The following is a 16,913-nucleotide window of genomic DNA, read 5'->3' as shown; positions in this document are numbered from 1 at the left end:
ATTAAGAGCCGCGTTTATATTTTCCCTGAGTAGGGAATATTTCCATTTACACACACAGGGCTTTACATGCATACATATAAAGATATGTTTGTGTGGAGCGAGATGGAGAGATAGATTCATTCTAGTGAAATTATACTAGAAATGCAGTTCATTCGGGGATATTTAAATCGCTGGGAATTTGGCAGGGGGTCGGGCCCTGATTATTTTCCTTTCGGGTTGGATGACAAGCGATTGCAAATGTGAGCTCTGGCAAGTGCTGCGAGATTTAATCGCTCCGCGGAGCCGAGCTCGGGCTGATCCCGGCGGCTTCCAGAGGGGGGGAACGGATGCTCCGCGCGGCTCTCCCGGCAAATCCCCGCGGTGTTGATGCTGCAATTATAGCCAGGGTATTAAATCCATCCCACCCCCCTCAGCTCCTTCAGCAGCTCCCAAACCCCCCCCAGAGCAGCCCAAGGGGTTGGAGGAGGGAGTTTTATTGCATAAGGTGGGATGAGGGAGAAGGAGGAGGAGGAGGAGAAGGAGGAGGGGGGTGGCGGTGTGTGAAAAATCATCTTAAGGACTTTCCCTGTGTATTAGAGAAAATCCCATCCAATTATGGCATTACCGGGAAGAGCCAAAACACGGCGGCTTTCAAAGGGAGGGGATTTCTCCGTCTTTTCAAGTGGAATTGCTCACGCTGCAGACGGGAACACGCGCTCACAACTCACACACACACACACACACACACACACACACAGAGAGCCCGGGCGTGGGGGTCCCGGCCAAGGGGACACATCCCTTCCCGGGGTCGAGCTAATCTCCCCTCCTTTTGTTCTCTGGGCAGAGCTTTAAACATCTCCCAAAGCCTCTGCCCCTCCCTCCAGGAAGCAAACTTTACCTGGAGGTACAAATTCAGCTCACTCTCCCTTTTTTTTTTTCTTTCCCCCCTCTCTCTTTGCTCCGCAGCTGCCGGCGCTCGGGGAGGAGGATGGAGAGAGAGAGAGAGAGAGAGAGATAATCCACTTTGTCAGGGGCGCCCAGACACACGCACAGCCCCGGGATTGGGCTGGATTCCCCCGGCACGGCAGCACCGCCGCTCGCTCTGACGCCAGCGGCTTTGAATGACGCTGATTTAAAAAAATAAAATAAAACAAAACAAAACAAAGCTTTCTGGGGGTACCTCTGATGGTTATTCAGAATGCTCCCGGTGATGGGTTATCTATTAGCGAGGTGACTTCTGAAGCTCCGAGGTTTTGCAGGCTATTGGAGCCGGTCAAAAAGGTGCCACGGGTTTTAGGGATGCGGGACAGCCGCGGGGAGGTGGCACTGCTCGTTTGGCCGCCCACATCTGCAGGTTTTTTTCCCTGGTTTAGGGCCGGGCTGATCCATTTTTTCGCCCCAAATGTTCGTGAATCGTTCAGACATTCACGCTTGTGAAGGGCAGGAGCTGGCCCTCAGTGCAGTGACAGCAGCGTGGCTTTGGCTGCTTCTCTCCTCACCAATATCCGGGGAGTTTGGAGGGAATTTTTGAGGGGACAAGTTGCCCAGAGAAGCTGTGACTGTCCCTGGGAAGTGTCCCAGGCCAGGTTGGACAGGGAGCAACCTGGGGTGGTGGAATGGGATGGCCTCAAAAGCCCCTTCCAACCTAAACCATTCCAGGATTCCATGATCCCACAAGAACCCCGCCTGCTGCAAGAGCAGGAGCTGGACAAGCTGGGTGACCCAGCTGGCACAGGGAAAAGGGACATGGACTCATTGTCACGAGGGGCTGGAATGTCTCATGAAGACACTGCTGCTTCTGTCCTGCTTGCTCACCACGACGGCCCAGCTGGCATCTCCAGGGGCCACTTGAGCGTGTCAGGAGAGCTGGATTTAGGAACATGAGCCATCCCCAGAGCAGGCAGCCACCACGGGGAGCAGCTGAGCTCACCCACGCTCAAAAAAGGCACATCCAGGGTGCTCTCACCCCAGAGAAAAGAGGTGAGGGGGCCAGGAGGGAGTTTTTTGGAAGGATCCAGACTGGTCACAGCTCTCAAATACCTCCTGAGTCACTCCTGCTGCTCTCCTTGTCCCTGTGCCCTCCATGGAAGAGGCTTCAGGATGGGAAGATCACCCTCATCACCCCCAGCCAGAGCCAGGGCGGGCTCCTTGTGGGGAAGAAGGTTTTGTTTCACTTTAGGGGAGGACACGGATGTGATTCGCCCCTTCCCTCCTTCCTACCTGAACTCCCACTGGTCAGCTCCGATGATTTTTCTGCTTCTGCAAATTTCAGCTGGAATTGGCTCTGGCTGGGCTGTGCCTCATCTCCCCCACTCACATTTTACTCACTCTGTGCTGATTTACATCACCCTCAGCTCTTCAGGGATGGTACATCTACCCTGGCAGTGGGAGAACTCCCTGCTGTGCCCAGAAGCCCAAACTGGCTCGTTTCTTAGTAAAAAACTTCTCTCAAGCACTGGGAGAACCAATAAATCCCCACCAGGCAGCTCTGCAACCCTCCCTAAAGCCAACCCTGCTGTGCAGCCCCCAGAGCATGTGAAAGACCCAGATATCAAAATATAATAAACCTCTTCTATCTTAATTGTATGAAATTATCCAAGTGCTGGGATTCTGGATTATCTGGAGTCCTGGGGTGAAGGAGGTCAGGGTTTGTCACTTGTGCCATTTTAAATCTTCCACTTTTAATGTCCCTTAAGACTCAGATCCATCTCAGCCTGTCACTCACACATCCAGGAGTCACAGCAGCACAGAGAGGGACAATCTGGGGAAAATCCACCTCATCAGTGTGGGGAGCTGAGCAGGACATGGGCAACACATGGCTGGGGAGGTGCCTCCGTGGCAGAATTGGTGACAAAGGTGGATTGTGGCGCTAAATTCGTGTCCCCTTGTCAAGACTGCCCCAGAAGTAGAGGTTGCTCCCATGCTGGAGAGGAGTTTTTTATTAAAATGATTTCACCTTTCCTCCTCTTCCCCCTGTCTGTCCAACCCTCCCTGGGGTCAGGGGAGACCTGAGCAATGATCCCAGCCTGTGGAGGTGGGGTGGGTTCCTCCTGGAGCTGCATTCCTGCGTTTGAGGTGTGCTCTGGACTCATCCCCAGGGATCTGGAGCTGGCTGAGATGCCCACAGGCCACGGACCTTTCCCTGGGCCCTGGGGAGGCACTGATAGCACTGAGCAAATCAAGGGAAAATTTGGGCGCGTTTCTCAGCTCTTCAGGCTTCAAAGAAATGTCCTCAGCCGGGAGGGGACAGCTGACATGAAAGGGAGCAGCAAACATTTGACTGAAACACCCCTGGCTGGGATGTGCCCAGGTTATTCCACGGGTAATTGGAATTTTGGCCGCTCCTGGAGCCCCATTTCAGAAATTTCTGTATAATTGTGTTATCTTTCTGATCTCGGAGCTGCTAAGGGAAATGGAGGGTGGCTGAAAGTGTAAAATCCAGTGCTGGAATGACCCCAGGAGGGCAGGAGGGATGTGATCTATCAGAGGGATGGAGGCAGAGCTTCCAAAGAGCAGCTCTGCCGTGGGTGGCGATCTTTCCTTTGGAATTTGAGACGCAGACTTTCACATTTCTGCTGCCCAACCCCGGGTGACAAAAATGTCATTTTTCAGGAGGGTCCCCTCTCGTGTTTTGTGCGCCTCTAGTTTTCCCACAGTGAGCGCCAGTGCTGACTCTTCCTTCCATTCCAGGCTCTGCCCAAACAGGTCCTGGCCACCAATGAGGTGATTTAGGAGGGCAGCAGGTGACAAAGACAGGGTTTGAATGCGTGCTGGTGGCTCTGCTCCTTTGCCACCCCTCTGTGATGTGGCATTGTCCCAGCTGGGTTCCTCTCCCTGGGATGGTCACTTCCTCAGGACAGCACACCTCTCCTGATAGGGCTTAAATGACAGCGAGCCTCGAGGAGGAACTTGGGGCTCTCTGACACCTCTTCCTGCTCCTTCCCTCCGTGTCCTGTCCCCTGGGGTGAGGCAGAGCCACCTGCCCTGCCCGTGTCCCGCGGGACGGGTGGGACTCTCACCGGTGTAGCTTTGGCCCACCTAGCGGTACAGCGGGAGAACGAACCTGGGGAGGGAAAAGGCTGGGTGGAAAACGCACCCGGAGAGCGGGGACCTGCAGCAGCAGTGATGCCTTCAGCTCTAGATTTCGTGTTTTCAGACTCTGCGGTGCCCAGGGGTGCAGCTCTGAGCTCACAGTCAGTGTCACTCAGCTCTCTGCACACAGCAGGGACACAAAACAAATCCTTCTCCTGCTGCACACCAAGGACAACTGGCACAAGTGTTCAGGCCCCAAAGCACAAACAACGGTGGCTGAAGGGAGGAAACAAGAAGGATGGGACTGCATCAACTGCAGCTGGAATTGGACAATTCAACCCCAAGATGCAAATGGACTAAAACTTATCAAAGTGTGAGACCTGGTGACCATTTTGTCCATTTTGTGACCATTTTGGGTCCACCTTGGGTGTAGCCCTGGCCAGGCTCTTGTCCTGCCCAAGGTGTGTCCTTAAAGGCCTTTTAAGAAATCTCTCCTTTATTCTCCAGCTGTGTCCAGTCTTTGTTCCAGCTCAGCCTTCCCAAGGCATCACCAGGGCCCTGCATTCCTTTCCCCATCCCGGAGGAGCTGGCAGGGACCACAGCAGGGGACGTGTCCGTGTCCCTGGTGGAGGGACAGCGTTCTCAGAGAACTGCTGGGTGGAAGGATTGTAGAGACCTGCCCTGGAAGGTGAGAGGGCGGATGGTGGGTGCTGCCTCTTCTCTGACCCCCTCTGTGCACGGCCAGGGCTCTGGGCTGGTGTCACCTCTCCTGTCACCTGCCCATCAACAGTGGGGACAATATCACCCTTGCCCTGACCCCATGCCCTCGGGCAGGGCAGGTTCCTAGGCAAGGAAAGATCTGTTGGCCACTGGAGACAGCAGGGTCTTCACCCGAGTGTCCCCTGGTAAGTGACAGCAGATGGGAACCCAGCGTGGGTGGGCTCTGTCAGACTGAAGGAGAGTTGGAAAGTCCAAGCAGTCAGTACCACATCTTCGTCCAGATAAACACTTCTTGTCCTTGTCCTTGTCCTTGTCCTTGTCCTTGTCCTTGTCCTTGTCCTTGTCCTTGTCCTGCTCCTTGTCCTTGTCCTTGTCCTGCTCCTGCTCCTGCTCTTTGTCTCTGCCTCCCAAACCCACTGCCTTGGTCACTGTCATCCATCACAAGTGTCCAAGGCCAGGCTGGACGGGGCTCGGAGTCACCTGGTCTGTCCCTGTCCGTGGCAGGGGATGGAACACAGCGATTTTTAAGGTTCCTTCCATTCCTTCTATGATTCTGTGGCTCTGGGATCTTCTCCAGAACTTTCCATCACCTCTTGGGGTCGTGGTCAAGGGGAATCACAGCTTGGATGATGGTGAGGGAGACTTTTCCAGGTGGTGTCCACCAGCAAAGTCTCCACTTTCAGATCTTCCTCCGAAAAAAATGAGCACTGTGGAGAGTAATTTGGGATCTTCCTCTGAAAAATGTGTGGTGTTGTTGATAATTTGGGATCTTCCTCTGAAAAAATGAGTGGTGTGGAGGATAATCTGGGATCTTCTTTAGAGGATGAGATTTGGGGAAAAACTGATTTATTTTGAAGGCAAACGGACCATTCAAAGTCAAATCTGAGTCCATAAGGAGCAGTCCTGCTTTTCTGGCTCATTGAGAACTCCAGAATGACAGAGAAAATAACCCAAAATATGAACTGAGGATCCTCATAGTAATTGAAATATTGAAATATTGAAATTAAATCTTTCCAAGAGAATAAAAATAATGATGATAATAATGATGATAATGTCATCATTATTATCATGATTTATTATAATCATTACTATTTATAATTATATTTATATCATCTCATCATTATAATGATAAATAATAATGATGATAATTGATAATTATAATGATAATAATAATAGAAATATTGAAATGAAATCTTTCCAAGAGAATAAAAATAATGATAATAATGATAATATAATCATTATTATAATTATTTATCATCATTATTTATAACATTTATGTTATTGTTATCATTATTTATCATAATAACAATGATGATGATGATGATAATAATAATAAGAATAACAACAACAATAATAACAATAATAATAGTAATGAATAATGCTTTGAGACAAGCCTTTTAGGGTCAGGTATTTTGGCTCCTGGGGGCAAATCCTGCAGCCCTTTGTGGCCACATCCCCATTGCCCAGTCCCAGCCCCTAAAGGGATGGCAGCTCATTAAAAGCTGCACCTCCGGAGGGGTTCAATGCCTTGGAAGTGAAGACACCTTGGTGATGGAATAAAACATCCTTTTGGGGGTCCTTGTTTTCTGCCCCTCTTTCAGTAACTACTTCATTAACTGCCTTCACCAAAATGCCCAAAATCCAGAAAGCTGAAGTCCAGCATTAATTGGAATTAGATGATTTTTAATGGCCCTTCCAACCAAAAAATAGTCTATGATTTTATAAAGATTTCCTCCATATTCACACCTAAAGACCGGCTTTAAAATTGCAGTTCCTTTACTCAGCTCCCTCTGATTTATCTTTATTTATTTTGTGGGTGGAGATATACATGGGATTAAGGGAAGAAAAAAGGGGAGGAAAGCCAAGTGTTTGTGAGGCAGAAAGAACAATAAGATGAACAGTTATTTATTAAATCATGGATGCACTGATGTTGAAATTTTCTAATCCCTTTCTAACACCCAATTCAAATCACTCCTTTTCAAAGGGCTGGCCACACTCCTGCTGCAGGTGCAAACAAAGGGGAAAAAAAAATAAATTTAAAATTTAAACCAGAATTTGATCCCTTTGTGAACTCGCTCCTAACCCCCCCTCTTTGAAACTCAAGTGATAGCATCGCTGGAGATGAATGTTGGGATTCAGCCTCGTGTTTGCAAATCAATATGCATTTTAAACAGGGATTACTCTGGGCTGCTGACAAGCACTGGACTGAAAAACTGCCCAGACTGGAGTGTCTTCTCTTCAGCCACAGAGCGAGTTAATTAAGATACATTAAAATCGCTAAATAGGAACGTAGGGTAAAATCTGAGCGCACAGGAGCATCTACAGTTACTGCCTGATACTGCAGCAGTGCCTTGGTCAAGGTCTCCAAACCTTTCAAATGTGTTTTAAAAGTGCAGAACTTTTCTAAAAAAAAAAATGATAAATGTATATAAAATTAAACAAAAATGTATATATTTTAGATAAATTTTTTTGGCATTAGGTTTGTTTTAAAACAGCTTAATGGAAAGGTCCCAGTGGAAAAGTTGTGGTGGGTGTGGTGCAGGCACAAGACGGGGAAGGCGAGCTTGGAGGGGGCCAGAGGTGGGAAACGGTGACATAAGAAATAATGAATAATTAAATAAATAAAGAATAATGGGAATATCTCCCGTGCACCCCAAAATTCACCGTCAAGGGCTGGCTGGGCAGCGGCTGGTGCTTTGCTGCAGGAGAAGCAGAGAAAAAAAAAGTTCTTGCAGAATTAGTGGAAGAAAAGATCTGCCTGCGCCCAGGGGAGGAAAAGACCAGAAAGATTTGGCAGAGGCAGTTAAAAAAAACCCCCAAAAAACATAAAACCCCACCAAGGTGCTAAAACCTCAGTCAAGTGAGGTGTTGACAAGGGATCCCGGCTGATAAATAAACAGAAAGGAGCTCTCCCTTGCAAAGCCTGAATGACAAAGAGCGAGAACCAGGAGCTGCAGAGTGTCCCTCACCATTTTCATCACAAAAGCTGATGGTGGGGGGCAGGTTTTGACACGGCAACAAGTCTGACTTTCTCTCCCTTTCTCCCTCCTTTTTTTTTCTTTTTTCTTCCCTTTCCCGGTCTCTTCTCCTCCCTCTTATAAACAGAGAGGACAAGAGGTCACATCCCCGGGGTTTAAAGAGCCACTTCTCGCCCTTCCAGGGAGGGTGGATGTCCTCTCAGCCTGTTTACAAATTAGTCGAAGTTATGATGTCTTAATGCACTTGCCGGGTGGCCACCTGTCCCCAGCTCCCTCCCGGCGCCTCCACTTCGCGTGCAGGAGTGACACCTGCAGATGGTTTCTGGCCCAGCATCCAAATACACGGATCAAAATGGGGCAAAAAGTCACGAATTAGGGTCTTTTCCTGACGTGTGAGGAGCGGGGGGAGGTCGGTGCCTGGATCTGCGATGTCCATGGGGGGATTTGGGGAAGGGCTGAGCTCCCAGGCTGGGATATTGATGGATTTCATGATGTTCATTCCTAAGGGGGAATGAATTTAGGCTGAAAGAAAGTTTAGATTTGATATTAGGGAGAAGTTTTTGGCTGTGAGGGTGGTGAGGTCCTGGGTGCCCAGAGAAGCTGTGGCTGCCCCTGGATATCCCTGGAAGTGCCCAAGGCCAGGTTGGAGGAACCTGGGATAGTGGGAGGTGTCCCTGACCATGGCAGGAGAATTGAAACCAGATCTCTTTTTTCCAACCCAAACCATCCTGTGATCCTCTGATTCCACTGAGGGAATTTTGCCATGGAATTTGGAGCATTTGGAAGAAAAAGCTGGGCCTGCATCTCTCGGGTTTGCTCTCAGCCTCGTGTTTACAGGGCCAAAAATCAAGCCCACATCCTCCCAATCTTCCCACTGTTTTAAAAAGCTGTTTCCAAGCCCTGGGCATGAAGGATCGTGGCTTTAACAGCGAGAAATTCAGTGGGAAAAGGTGCTAATGATGCTCGGTGCGCCTTCCCCCTTCCTCTGTGGGCTCTCTGACAAGGGCTGAGCTCCCTTTTCTCCCGGGGGAAAAGGAGGCAAATGCAGTAATAAGGTTCTTTTTTGTTGTTGTTCCCTTCCCCTACCTGTGCCCTTATTTTCATACAACTTAATCTCCCCGAAACTTTTATCTTCCTGCCAGCGTGGGCCGGGATTGGCCGAGGGGTTCAGGGAGTTGGAGGGGAGGAAAACGAGCGGATGGAGACGCTCGACATAATCAGCTAAACCAAGTTTCCCAAGGAAACCAGACTTCAAATGCTTCACAAGCCTCGCAGGAGCTGCTTACAAATCCCAGTCATGAGCCAGAAACCCCCTCCCAGTGCCAGGCACTGCACAAACATATTCCTGCACACAATCCTTTCCCCAGGCCAGTGCTGCAGGAGTTTAGAACAAGGAGTTTAAGGCACGTAAAGGAGGTTGGCAAGCGCCCCCTTTTCAATATGAATGTGGAGCAACTCCCTTAATGTGGGTTGGATTTGGCTGCAGCCTGCAGAGGAGCAGAGCTGGGCCCTGCTGGAGTTGAGGGGTTTTTTGGGGTTGTTTTTTTTTTTTTTTTTTTCATGGGAAAAGGCGAGGAAATCACAGGGCTTGATGAACTTTGCCTCTGAACAGCCCTACTTGGCTTTGATCCTGCCCAGAAATCCTGTTGGCTCCGTGGAGTAAGGAGGGAGTGAAATCTGCAGGGCTTGGCCCCGTTGGCAGCTGGGATTTTTTTTTTTTTTTAAAGTGAAAAAGGATTATAATCTTTCTCTGCAGGTACCAAAGGTGCTTGGGTCTTCACAGGGCACTGGGTCACCCACGTGCCATTGTCCTGCTGGTGTCACACCTGGGATGAGCTGGTCCAGAGCCTGGAAAATTCCTTTATTCACCAAGGGAAGGGTTAAATCCTGGAGCTACAGTGGGACCCACTAAAAAGGTTATTTCTCCTTTCAGGCACTGGTTAAGCTCCTGCAGAACTTCCCAGGAATCCGTGGACAGGAGGAGAAAGGAACTTTGTGGCCACAGCCCTGTGGCAGGAAGGGACTGCTCAGTGTTGGCGATATTTGGGTGAGTTCAGAAGTCCTGGCTCTCCTGGGAGGAGGATTTGGCCCATCTTTTCCCACTCCTGCTTTTCCCACCAAAAAGGGATCGCTGTGCTCCCACCCCTGAGTTTGGGCTGGAACTGGACCTTCAGCCAGGTCAGGTGGTGGGAAAGCCCTGCAGAAGGTTCATGGATGGAGTTCATCTCCGTGAGATGTTTCCCCATCCTGTCCTCACCTTCTTTCCTTCTCAGTGGGCTCCTGGCAGCTGGAGCTGCACAAGTCCGACCCTACAAACCTGGAAGACATCAAGAAATCTGCACCTCAGACATCAGGACTCTGCTCCTCCTCCTCCTCCCTCCTTCTCCCAGAACTCGTGAGATTTGAGGGAATCAAACACATGTGGAGTCACGAGTTACTTTCCAGTGTCTAAACTTTTAAAAATAGGTGGGGAAGGTGTTTTCCGAAATGTCCTGCCCACCGTGGAGCTTGATGCACTTTTGCACGAAACAGCCCAACTCCAGGAGCCGTTGTGCTGTGAATAAACCCCAAAACACCATCAAATATTGAGGTATTTGGTAACTTAATTGTGAGATACAGATATTTGAGGAAGCAGTGCATATAAATGGAGAGACTGACGGGTATTTTCAGGTGGGGTTGGCAAGCTTGGTCATGAACAGGACAAGTTTCCTGAAATATTTTTATTTTTGGAAGAAATCAGCAATTTTAAAGACTCCTTGAAACTGTTCTGAAGAGCTGCAAAGTGAGGCCACTGGGACAAGTCCAACTCAGTGTGACCAGTTAAGGGAAGGTCTGGAGGAGCTGCTGGTGGGAGAGGACAAGAAGCCACCTTGCCTTTTGTCACGTGTCCCCACCCAGGGGCTGCCCGACACTTCCCAGAGTCGCAGGAGTTGGGGAAAACCTCTGAGATCACCAAGTCCAAACCTTAACCCTGAACCTTTAACCTTAACCCAACCTCAACCCAGCACTGCCGTGTCCACCACGAACCCCCAGGTGCCACTCCCTGCAGTTTTGGACATGGCAAACCCTGGAACTCCCAGGGACAGGGAATTTTTAGGATGAACTCTCAGGAGCTTTGTACCCTCAACCAGCTCAGCACAACTTTGGAGATGGCCTTGACCTCAGGTTTTTAGGGTTTACCTGACAACCCTTCTCAGGGCTCTTGGGGCACCCTCCACTGTCCCAGGTTGCTCCAAGCCCTGTCCAACCTGGCCTTGGACACTTCCAGGGATCTTCTCACCTTGTGCCAGGGTCTCACCACCCTCAGAATAAAGAATTTCTCCCTAATATCCCACCTAATATCCCATTTAAATCTACTCTCTTTCATTTTAAAGCCATTCCCCTTGCCTTGTCACTCTAGACCCTTGGAAATATTCCCTCTCCATCTTTCCTGTCACCTCCCTTTTAGGTCCTGGAAGGCCACAGTTAGGTCACCCCAAAGCTTTTCTTCTCCAGGATGAACAATCACAATTTTCTCAGCCCTAACACCAATGACATCCCTAAAAAGATACAAACCAACCACGTCTCCCTGGGAGCATGAAAACATCCAACAAAGTGCAAAAATCCCAATTTTCAAGGTTTCTGTGTCACCTTGGATGTACAAGTGGCTTCTCACCTCCTCCAGACTGAAGTGTTACCGTGGACTGTGAATATGGGATGGATTTCCCAGGCTTCAGGGTGATCGTGGCTCATGGAGAAACCAGCAGCTTTCCAGAATAGAAAAAATATTAAAAAATAGCAAAACCAGCAAGAAACCCCAGAATTCTGCTGAGAAATGGAAAGATAAAGTGATGGGATAAGTAGAAAAAAGGTGGACAAGAGGGAAAATACCAGTTTTTGTTAAAGTGGAGGAAGAAGGAATCATCCAGGTCAAATTTGGTTAAAAAACAGGTGATGGACGTGGGAGCAAATTGGTAAAAAAACCCCAGTGATGGTTTAGGCTAATGGAGGTTTAATTATCCCTGTACTAATGAGACTGGCTGATGTCACCAAGCACAGGCAGCAGGTGATGCTGCCTTTGAAGAGCCCAGATTGGTGGGCACCACGCAGGGTTTCTGCTCCAAAAAAAGCTGTGTCCTTGATGGACAGCTCCCTGTGCAGGGATGATCCTCCCCAAAATAGAGAAATGGAGTCAGAATACATTCAGGAAGAAAACGGGAATAATGCTGGGGGTACCTCGTGAGACTGGCTAAATACGAAACCCTTCAGCTCCACTCACCCTCTGTCAAAATAGAAAAGGGAGAGAAGGAGAGACACAAAAGAGGAGCAGGTTAAAAATACCAGGGGTTCGTTGCTGAGGGGTGGTGAGTAAGAGCTGCAGACAAAATGATCAGCAGAGAAATCAGTCAAGAAGCTGTAATTTGTTCTGACTCGTGATCCAGCCCGATGGAATTGAAAGCAAGGAAATTAAAACCGGTCAAAGGAGCCACTTCTCTACAGATGGCTGATGATTAAACCCAGCAACTCACTGGCACAAGACAGCACGGGGTTCTAATAATAAAAGAACAAACCCCAGAAGCAGTGAGAAAGCAGTTTTACTCTTTGACAAATCAAATAATTCCAGATGATGTCTTGGAGGAGTTTAACAACGGCCCCCAGCATGGTTTGGGGTCTCTGGGTTGGGCCTTTCCTCCTTGAGGATGTCCAACCTCAGATCTGGTCTCTGTGAGGCTGCTCTGTGACCCCAAAGCGATGGCACTTGACCACAAGTGCCAAAATCACAGATTAAACAGAGGAGAGCTTAGAAATAAAGATATTTTTTCATCCCCCCCCACTCAATACATGAACATTCATTGACTACAAGGGGTAATATAGACTATTATTGGATATTGCAGCCAAAATTAAAAATCCACCTCTGAGATAGGCACCTGCTGTCCTGTTCTCCTCTGGTCTGCACTCCCCAGAGAGGTCCAGCCTCAGCTCCTGTTAAAATCTTGTGGATCAGACCATCCCCAAAAAAGTGCAATAAAATTCCTCCAGCCACAGCAAAAATCAACAAGGAAAGCAACAAAACCAAAGCAGCCAATCCATTCTATTTTTTTTTAAAAAGATTTTTTTCTACTTGGCGAGATTTAGGCAGGAAAACGCAACCACTGAAAATCACATTAATATAATAATATTTTAGCCATATAATTCTGGAGAAAAAAATTAATTTACTCATTGTTATTGGAGTAGGTTACAGTCCCAACCACCATGACAGCCTTGCTCTCTTGGAGGTTTTTTCCCAACTACTCTTTGGAGTCCTGACGAATTTTTAAAACTTTGTCTCAGGTTTTTCGAGAAAGAAATGGAGAATGGGAGGATGTTGGAACCCTGGGCACTGAGAATTCCAGACTTTCTGTGCTGACAGGCACTGAACCCCAAGCAAACACTGCACTTGACCTGAGGCCGTGGAAAAGGCTCCCAAAATTGAGTGACAGCACTGGGATTGTGGGTATGGAGTTGGAATAGAAGTGTGTGGTGTCACAGGGTGGAAAACTTTGAGTTTAAGGGTTTAGGATACAGTAATAAAGTGAGATGGAGGATTTAGAGCAGAGGCTGAGTCTTTCTTTTTCACCTTCTTCTCCATGGGTCTGGGCGGTGTTTTGTAATTGGATAGAAAAATCCACACTGTGGGCCATGGGTGGTTGGTTATTGGGTTAAAAGAAAAAATAATTTAGGTGTCATTTCTTAATTGGACAATTTATCCTTGAAAGGCCTTGTAGAGAGAGAGATATGGCTCCATTTTTAGTTTGTTAACCTGTAGTGCTGTAGAACTCACGGTTTGTGAGACTGTTATACAGATAAGAATTAATAAACATCTGAGTCGAAACAAGAAATACCATCTCGAGCATTTAATCCTGACTCTGGCAGGAAAGAAGATGAAAAAAAGCAACAGGAGGAATGACCCATAACTGTGGAAAAAGCCTACTTTTAAGCTGTTTTTAAGCTTTTCTTTCCCTTTCCAGAGCTGTCTGCAGGGCAGTGACCACTACAGTGGGCTTGCAGCGCTGCCCTTGCAGAGGAGATGGGGAGCGGATCCCTTCCTTCCCCCTCCTCTTCCTCTCCACCCCTCAGGATGCTTTCAGCCAACCCAGTGGACAGCATCCTCTCTTCTCACCCCTGGAGATCCCAGAGAAATCCCATTTCTAGAGCTGGGAAAACCAGTGCCAGAGAGCGAGGGCAGATCCAGGAGAGGACCTGTGTGGGCTCCCTTGTAGCCCTGGTTCCGTGCCTGAGATGTTTTGGTTTTCTGAAATTCCTTTCTCAGGGAATTTTCTGTAAACAAGAGACATGTTTACATTCTTTCCCTAGGAGGGACTTCTTCTTGACGTCCCTCTGGTCTGACCAATGTGATTGAAGAGGTTTGTCTTCTTGTCACCAGTCGAATTGGTCTGTGTAGAATAGTATAAAAGGGAAGACACTTCTCAAGAACAACGGAGTCACCTTTTCAGCCTTCTGAAGTCGGAGTCTTTGTGTCATTGTGGTGTACAACAACGTCACTCCATCTCTGTTCTGTGCCTTCAGCACCTCAGACCAGCTCCCCAGAGATGTCCAGGTGTGAGCATCCAGGGAATGACAGGTTCCTCCATGTCTGATACAGTCCCACACGTGGTCAGAGTGTAATGAGCCCCCTGAAGATGCATCAAGCCTGAGGGTTGACCCGCAGCCTCCCAGAGTGGCTTAATAATAGCCAGACAACTTCTCTGGACCTGCTTTGTAAAGTAAAAGGTTTTAACAATGACAAAAATAACAAATGTTATGAAACAAAAGAAATACAAGTCGAACACAGTGGAGAGAACACTCTTAACACTGCTAAGGCAGACCAAAAAAAAAAGCAATTGGGCAGTTCCGTGCAGACTTTTAAACACTTGATGGTCCAGGTGGGCTTTTTTGGCGCCTTGCCCAATGACATTGGCGACAGGTTTTGAGGTACATTTCCAAAGCCCAGTCAGTGCCCCTGCGCTGGCACTGGGCCAATGCCGATGGAAGGGGAATGGAAAGTTCTGGCGCTTTTCCATAACGGTCGGGGTAAAACCGGGACCCCTTTTCCTTCTGTGGAAACACCTGTTTGGGTGTGGAAACGCCCTGCAGCACATGTCCCCAGGCCCAGATTGTCACAGGTGTCCCTACAGCACCCGAGGCTTTCCTCCCTCAGGAGATAAATACACGTGGCGAGAGTGCAAACATTGGGTCAACCATAACTGACCAGAGCAGTCGATGACCTCCCTTAATTGCTGTCACAAATTCAGCCAAATTAAGGCTTCTCCTTGGGAATGATCTCGTGGGAGAGCACTCACACACAGCAGCAATGGGTCCTTGTCTGCCCTGGAATGAGAATTTTTGTCACAGTGTTAATGAATTTTCTTGTTTTGCTGTTTGTTGTTATCCTAGAATCCCAGAATGGGTTGGAATGGTTTGGGTTGGAATGGGCTGGGCCTTAAAGATCATCCAGTGCCACCCCCTGCCATGGGCAGGGACACCTTCCACTATCCCAGGGTGCTCTAAGCCCCATCCAACCCAGCCTTGGACACTTCCAGGGATCCAGGGGCAGCCACAAATCTCTGGGAAATACATTCCAGCCACTCACCACCCTCACAGGGAAGAATTCCTTCCCAATATCCCTCCTAAATCTCCGCTCTTCCACCTTAAAGTCCCCCTTGCGCCATCACTGCATTACATCTCCTCTTTTGCAAGGAGGATAAACGTGTAATTCAGTTTATTTATTGAAATAAATTATTGGCTGGGTTGGTTTTGTTTTTGTTTCTTTTTTTCCCTCTTGCAGCAGTGAGTTGCACTGATGAAGAATGTGTGAAACAAAGTGTAGGAACATCTCACCTGTAGGGTCGAGAACAGCACCGAACCCTTTTAGTCACTGGTTCCCGAACTGCCAACCACAAACTCGTCCTTGTCACCCTCGGCTGCTCCTCTCCTGCCGAGAGCTGCCAAATGTAAACAGCCACTGCCATCTAGTGACCGGGGAACAGCTCCCAGCTCCCCAAAATTCCTTTTCTGGCATCCTCAGGGGACATGCTGAGGGATGTGAGAATGAAGTTCTCATGAGTCCATAGAATGTGAAGTTCTTCCCCCGGCCTCAGGTGAAGAACTTCAGATTCTCTGGACTCACTTCATCGTCCATTGAAATTTTGACATTTCTTGAGCTGGTGGGATGGGAATATGAACTTCACCCAAGTGTCCCCAGGATTTTTAGGGTTGGAGAAGATTTCTGAGATCAGAAAATCCGAGCAGTAACCCAGCACCACGGTGTTCACCACTAACCCTATCCCCACAAGGCTGTTGAACACTTCCAGAGATAGTGACTCCACCAATGCCTTGGGTAGCCTCCTCCAAAGGCTGAATACCCTTTTCGAGGAAGAATTTTCCCTAATTTCCAATCGAAACATCCCCTGGCCCAGTCTGGGGTTGTTCCCTCTCCTCCTGTCCCTGTTCCCTGGGAGCAGATCCCAAATCCCTCCCCGCAGTCCCCTCCTGTCAGGGAGTTGTGCAGAGCCACAAGGTTCCCCCGCCCCTTCCCCAGCTCTGTTCCCTTCCCTGGACACCTCCAGCCCCTCGATGTCCTTCTGGTCATGCCAGGCTCAAAATTGATGCTGGGATTTGAGGTGTGGCCATACCAGGGCTGAGTAGGAGGAAAATAAAACCTGAATAGCTCCTGACTCTGGTCACTCCACCATATTCCCAGGAAAAGCTTCATGGAGAAGGTGATTTTGGGGACAGGAGTTATCCATCTTTATCTATTTCAGCTGCTCTGATCCTCTCTGTGGCTCAAGCAAGAGCTGAACCATACAGCTGCAACAGTTTCAGTTATCACAGCATTAACTAATTGATTAAATTGATTAAATTAAGTGATTCAAGTGATTAAATTAAAGATTGCCATCTGGGAGGAACCCACTGCTCAAAGGACGGTAATTTCAGGGGCCTGCCTCCCAGCTATTCATCCTCATCTTCCCGGGAGCTGAGTTACTTCAGGATGGCCCCAGGCCACGTCTCAGATCCCAAATTTTAGCCTCACAGTAGATTAGGAAAATAGGACCGGAATTAGAATTAGTCATGGGCCATTCATGGTGGGAGTTGAAGTGAGATGATGTCACTGGGTTCCATCACCCTCTGAGAAGCCCAAACTGAGCTGGCAGTGATGCCTCCAGTTTAATTCCCATGTATTTGATG

The 16,913-nt window shown here is 48.6% G+C and overlaps 1 long non-coding RNA gene across 1 annotated transcript; it reads right to left on the bottom strand.

Moving 5' to 3' along the window:
* Window positions 1-12,323: 12,323 nt before the first annotated feature.
* Window positions 12,324-16,439, bottom strand: LOC136297524 (uncharacterized). The gene is made up of 3 exons (XR_010723191.1): window positions 16,361-16,439; window positions 15,567-15,670; window positions 12,324-15,056 (listed from the first exon to the last, which is right to left on the bottom strand). It is a non-coding gene; the product is annotated as an uncharacterized lncRNA (long non-coding RNA).
* Window positions 16,440-16,913: the final 474 nt, after the last annotated feature.

Source organism: Chamaea fasciata, unplaced genomic scaffold (genome assembly GCF_029207755.1).
Source record: "Chamaea fasciata isolate MVZ Bird 193981 ecotype frontalis unplaced genomic scaffold, bChaFas1.0.hap1 SCAF_1, whole genome shotgun sequence".
NCBI lineage: Eukaryota > Metazoa > Chordata > Aves > Passeriformes > Sylviidae > Chamaea > Chamaea fasciata.
Note: the sequence above shows the minus strand (reverse complement) of the source record. Positions and strands in the feature narration are given on the sequence as shown.